Here is a 6,203-nt window from a genome sequence, read left to right as displayed (position 1 = left end):
TTCTTATTGTTCAAAAACTGATCATGAAATTCCTATTAACCAACTCAAAACAATCCTACAATTTATTCTACATAATATAATTGAGCAAATAATATCCTAATTATTTATAAATTATTACATAAATTTGTATTTTATTATGGAGATGGAAATATGATGAAGAATAATAATTGCATAACAACATGATGGTGATATTTTTTTTATAGCAGTATCAGTAGCTCATTGATCATTCTATAGAAATAACAATTTCTTTATATACTTATAGTATATTGCATTATACTATAAACAATTCATTGCTCATTTTATTGCAGTAGCATCTTCAACAATCTTATGATGCTCAACTGTTACTACAAGAATTGAGGGCAGTCATCCATACTACAGCATGGGATAAGAATTTATTAACTCATTGTTTTCGTTATTTTGAATATTTATACTATAATGCAATATACAATAACCGTTCGTTAATACTTTAAAACATTTGTCCTTGATTAGTATTTTTTTTCTACTCCTTAACAAAGTTATTTCGAATCTACAATTGCGAAACGTGCATTTAAAGAAAACCAGTTTTGTAAGGTTGGAAAACAGGAAATATAAACTCACTTTAAACCTCGTGTTTTCTTATTTTCATCCTTTGTTTATCATTCAGGTCTTTAATTATCATTTTATTGTCACTCGTGTTATGATTTACGTAAGTTCTGTTATCGAAATCTCTATCAAAACATAACTCAAAGAACAGGAGATGATAAAGAAGATTTCTGTGATAAATTGGTAAATATTATTATTTTATCATCTTTGTGACGTATAATATTTAATAATAATAAAATATTTATTATTTTTCTTTATCTTTCGATACTTTTTAATGGTGTCTTCTTGTAAAAACTCGTGTTTTCAATATAAAAATCCATGATGATGATGATAACGTATGTAATAAATTGCAAATATTTCCGTTTTTTCGAGGTCAGGAGCAGGAAGTAGTTGGCATATTTAATTATAGAAGTGAAAAAATTAAGTGCAGTAATTAAATATGCTCATAATTTACCTATACAGCTTCAATCTGAGTTGATAATGAGGTAGTCTAGTGACTTCAAACTTCTCTTTGTCCATAGATTGTAAAAAAGGAATGTATTGTTACGGTATGTAATTTAGTAAATGATGTCACGCGAGATTTATTATCGTGTGAATCGAACTGTAAATAGAATGTTATAGTGAATTATGGATACGTTTGTTTGGGGGCAATTTATCTACACGTGGAAACCACTTCTGCCGATGTTGTTCACTCGAAAAGGAAGTCCTTGTACTATATTGATACCATCCGAATGGGATCACTTGTACCAATGCCACTGGTTTTGTACCACTCAAATGGATAACTGTTGCTGTAAAATAATATCAAACGGATAGATACCACTTATACTAGGACCTCCCAGAGGATAACGGGAGCCCGGGACAAAATACATATTGGGGAAATTAAATTATTAAAATGAAGGAAGTAAATGAAAAAAGAACACCTATCGATGGTCCCTATTTCCTCGTGGACTAGGGCAGTTTGCTTCTTTTTGCCTTCTCTGGATATCTCTGTTTGTACCGATGTTACTATAATCGGGACCTCAAAACAATGGCAAAAGGCCTCCTTGGCTCTTTCGTATTCGGATAAACATAAAGTACTTTGTACAAGTTTCTAGAATGTACTGATTTATGCAATAAATATTCTATGATATTCTAGAAGTTGAATGTCTTTGAAAAAGGAGATATCTAGGCCTTGCGTTTTTTCTTCATAAATTTGGTATACNTACTATAATCGGGACCTCAAAACAATGGCAAAAGGCCTCCTTGGCTCTTTCGTATTCGGATATACATAAAGTACTTTGTACAAGTTTCTAGAATGTACTGATTTCTTTCTCTTGTCTTGCTGGTTTATTGCCTAGAGGAGTAATAAACACGGGAGGTGGAGAATATATAGGTCTTAGATGTAATGAAAACGAAGAGGCTAGGAAGTGTGTGTGGGGAGTACGGTAACTAAAGGTGGCTTCAAAACCAGCCCGTAGAATTAAAAGCCCATAGAATGTTTTTGTAATTAACATTGAATCGGGAGCCAGGTATGAGACCAAACTTCGGCAGAGCTTCAGCCCGACACTTTTGTTTTTCAGCTTTATGCGAACAATGTCTCGATATAGCTCGAATCTAACTACGTCTTTTCTATTTGACTTTCCTCGTTCATTAAAGGATTACATCCCTAATTACCGGAATGGACCAAAGACATTAAATGAAGCCGTTGATATTTGAAAAAGTGAGATGCCGAAATTGATGAAAACAATGGGTTGTCCCGCTTAGAAACTACGGTGAATTCATTGTACGAATCAATCGTCAATTTAACTGAGAACATTCGAATGGCACTGGACTAGAACGGCCGAATAATAAGCTGTGTTTCGTTTGTAACGACTGGAGCCATCTTGCAAGATGCCCAAATTTGAAATCCTGATTTAAAGTGGTCGAGGAACAGAATGGAACCAGCATTTTGTTCCTTGTGTCTGACTGAAAATTGATACGTTTCTCTGTAAAGGGCGTTCCGGTAATAAAGGGCAAAATAATATGGTGTTATGATTCTAGTGCTGAAAGATTCATTCTTGATGTAGAACTTTATGAACTGATTAAATAAATTGAATTTTCGGTCCCGTGACCACCAACCTTAGTGAAGAAGGATTAGGATTCGGGAAATAAATGGTCATGTTTCACTCTTAAAAGGACAAGACCTAGAAAGCTTCCTAGGCGTTGTACAATAGGTACATTACGGAGTGAATTTACTCAGTAAATTAGAAATGATTGGATGGATGATTCCAATCGTGAAAGAATCACTAATAAAGAAAAATATTCAGAACTTGCATTGAGCGTTGAGGAGCTCACGGGCACTCCTAAGTTTTTACGTAGCCTAAGCCAATTGTCGATACTGATAGAATAGTAAACGTGAAACGGCATCGTATCCCGAATTATTTAAATAAATTGAGAAAATTAACAGAGGGCTTTCTTAAAAGCTGGCATTTATGAGGAGAGATCCTCAGAATGGAACACACTCATCCAAGTACCAAAAAATTCTGGCGAAATAAGGGTAACATTGGACCCTCAGACGGTCAATGAATTGACTAATACTCAAGAGACAGATAGATTTAGCCTACATTTTAGATAAATTTCAGGTGTAGCTGTATAGCCGTGGGTCGTAATTTAGAGAATAGACAATTGAACCAGACATACTTTAGAAGGTATACGTAATAAATACTACTGGTAAATTACTATTTTTAAATGTAATTTAAATCTTGAGACAAGAGCTTATAATACGTGTGATGTGTGAAACTCTGCAGCAATGGGGCCCGAGAGTCCCTTTTTAAAATTGAATTTCTTTGCTTTTTGCAAAGACTTTCGCTATGGGGTGTAGAGGAAATGTGGTTAGAGAGGATCCGTGCTGTGTCCACGGGCTGCCAGACTATATAAAAGTGAGGGCAACAAATCAAATAGAATTCATTTGGGCTCTAGGCAAATGTCTTTTATGCCTTATAGAATAGTGAAGTACTGTACGTAGTCTATTATAATATTAGCACGAAAGAATTATTACGGGTCTTTTAATTAAAATTGAAGCTTCTATTTTCCCTATTAAACAGGAAAAATCGTCGAGAGCTTATTTAATTAAATATAAAACATTTGTAATGGCATTGAAGCCTTCTAACAGACCCTGTAATGCAACCATAAGATGTAATCCTAACGTGAAACACTGTGTGCATGAAAGTATTAATTTTTAGAATTGCAATTAAGCTCAGTGTATACGTCTATAATTCAAAGCTGCTGTGCATAAAGTAGCTCTTGCAAGCGTTATCTAAGAGTACCTTTAAATATTATTAAAAATTTTTTTAAATAAATGAATTAAATCTTTAAGAAAAATTTCGAATGATAGAATTACAGGAAAATTCCATACACATTTACGGTATCTGAGCAACACTCGTGATCGTTAATGACCTTGTGAAAATAATAATATCTTGTGACCAAGTACTTTTTACTTCTACCTAAAATTAAATGTCGTTTAATCTCTATAAATAGGTAAGCTACTAGGCCTACTATCAATTGTTTAAAATACAGTGTGTGTATATATATATGAATGCAACAAACAAATAAAAATAATTGTATTGTTGAATTGTGTATCTGTAGTTAGCCTTAAATGCTTTTAAATAACATTTCCTCAAAGTTTAAATAATAATGACGATTTTAGGTCGCGCGATGAGGCCCTAGGGACTGGACTGAAGTGGACTAATGGAATATGGCAACACACGTACTGTACGATCTTCCAGAAAGGGGAACCTTACGGGATTCACACTTATTTTTTCACGTGTCTAAGACCTAAATAGGGATCAGTTTCTCCCATAGAAACGCCTCCCTATTTAGGTGTTAGACACGTGAAGAAATTCCGGAAAACTCCACGCGGTCAGGCGAGAACCTGCGACCAAATTACCAGTGTTTAGTTGTTTTATCCAAGTCCACGGAGGCCCTAGGGTCTCGCATAACAAAACTATGTACTGTAAGTACAGAGCGCGATATACACGCAAGCTGAACAAGTTACCACTTAGTTTCACACTACGAGGATACTGCTTAAGGCCCACTTTTTAAAAATAGTTACTATTTGTTGAGGGTAAAGGGCCTCTTATATGTTATGGTCAGTGTCTAAATCTGTCCATGGGCCTACGTACAGTACCTATTACCAGATAGGAATCTCAAACCTTGTGTATTATCGAGCACGTTAATAAGGCCTTTAAAGCACGTATCACACGAGACTTTATATTATAAAAAGATCGAGAATACTATCAAGATTGAGTAGCAATAATAATATATTTATATGCGGTTGAGGCTTTTTTAGTGAGCCTTAGACGAAAGCCTATGTTGCCTACGCTTAAAATTGTCGTTGAATAGGCTAATAATAATTGGCAACTGTAACTATAATTATTTTCTTTTATTCCTTGAGTTTTCTTTTGCACGGAAATGTTTGCTTTAAAAATAGGGAAAAAATTTCCTCTTTCTACTATTTTTAAGGATAAAAGGAAAGACAAATCTTCAAAAAATAAAGTAATAAATTGAAAACTATTATAAAAATAACTGACATATGACTCGTTTTTATTGTAATTTATAATATAATAAATATAAAATTACAAATTTCATGAATTTCAAGTCGCCTTAATTCTTAGCATATAAAATATTGTGTCACAGGAGAGTTGGTGAGGGTTTTGGCTCGGGCCTCACATTTACGAGGCCCCAAAAACTTTTATTACAAATTAATCAGCTAATAGAATTATTTTCACATTAAAAATTTCTTTAAATTTCGATAAATTAACTCCTAAATCTGGATCCATTCCTATAAGGACGAACATTTTTATTATTAAATCTTATAAGGATACTGAGGAAACACGTGCCATATGTTTGCCAACCACACCTTAGGGCCTCGTACTATGACGTCAAAACTTAAGGCATTATACTTTTAAACTTATTATTAATGGGGCGGAAAGAGTTTAATTAATTTAGTATATATGATACACCCAATAATTGTGTGTCTTGCCTGTCTTAAGTGCACACCAGATAATCATGGAATTCATTGAAGATACAACATAAAGGTCATAAATTAATTAAGTGTACCTTCACTAGCTTGCTTCTATGTACAGTATTTGATGAACTTTGTACTCAATAATTATTGAGTACAATCATAAAAATCCCTGCTTCAAAAATGTCGAAGCCCAGTAAATAATATTCGTATTGTCATTAACCTTGTCAGAATATAATCTATGCGTTGTTGACGTTTAAAATTACATTATGAAATTAAAATAATGTCAGTAATGGATTTATATTCTAAACACGCGAATTTCATTGCGACGTAAGAATTTATTATGCTAAAACTCAATTTATTTGGCAATGAAACTATAATTATATAAAGTTAAATGCTTATATTTGTATAATTAAATGTATTATTACTTTAATAATTTTTATACGGGTTAGCTGTTTAATAATATAACTATAAATATAAAATATACAGGTAAATTCTATACTTAACTAACGTGCATTGTTTTGAAATTTATGTAGAAACTACGAAGGAAATCTTTGGGTAAAATCATATTCTTAGTAGAAGAAATTAATATTTTTTTCTTTTCTGTAAGCTATTGTTAAAATCAATAGATAAATACCGG

At 32.9% G+C, this 6,203-nt stretch overlaps 1 protein-coding gene across 1 annotated transcript in view; it reads left to right on the top strand.

The window, feature by feature from the left end:
- The first annotated feature begins 373 nt into the window (after positions 1-373).
- Positions 374-6,203, top strand: part of LOC111632752 (E3 ubiquitin-protein ligase RNF19A-like) — a 31,200-nt gene continuing 25,370 nt past the window's right edge. Inside the window, exon 1 of the mRNA XM_023377373.1 lies at positions 374-765. The gene's annotated coding sequence lies outside the window, so the exon portion shown is untranslated. The remainder of the gene's footprint in view (positions 766-6,203) is intronic.

Source organism: Centruroides sculpturatus, unplaced genomic scaffold (genome assembly GCF_000671375.1).
Source record: "Centruroides sculpturatus isolate CEXI.00-Female unplaced genomic scaffold, Cexi_2.0 scaffold91, whole genome shotgun sequence".
NCBI lineage: Eukaryota > Metazoa > Arthropoda > Arachnida > Scorpiones > Buthidae > Centruroides > Centruroides sculpturatus.
Note: the sequence above shows the minus strand (reverse complement) of the source record. Positions and strands in the feature narration are given on the sequence as shown.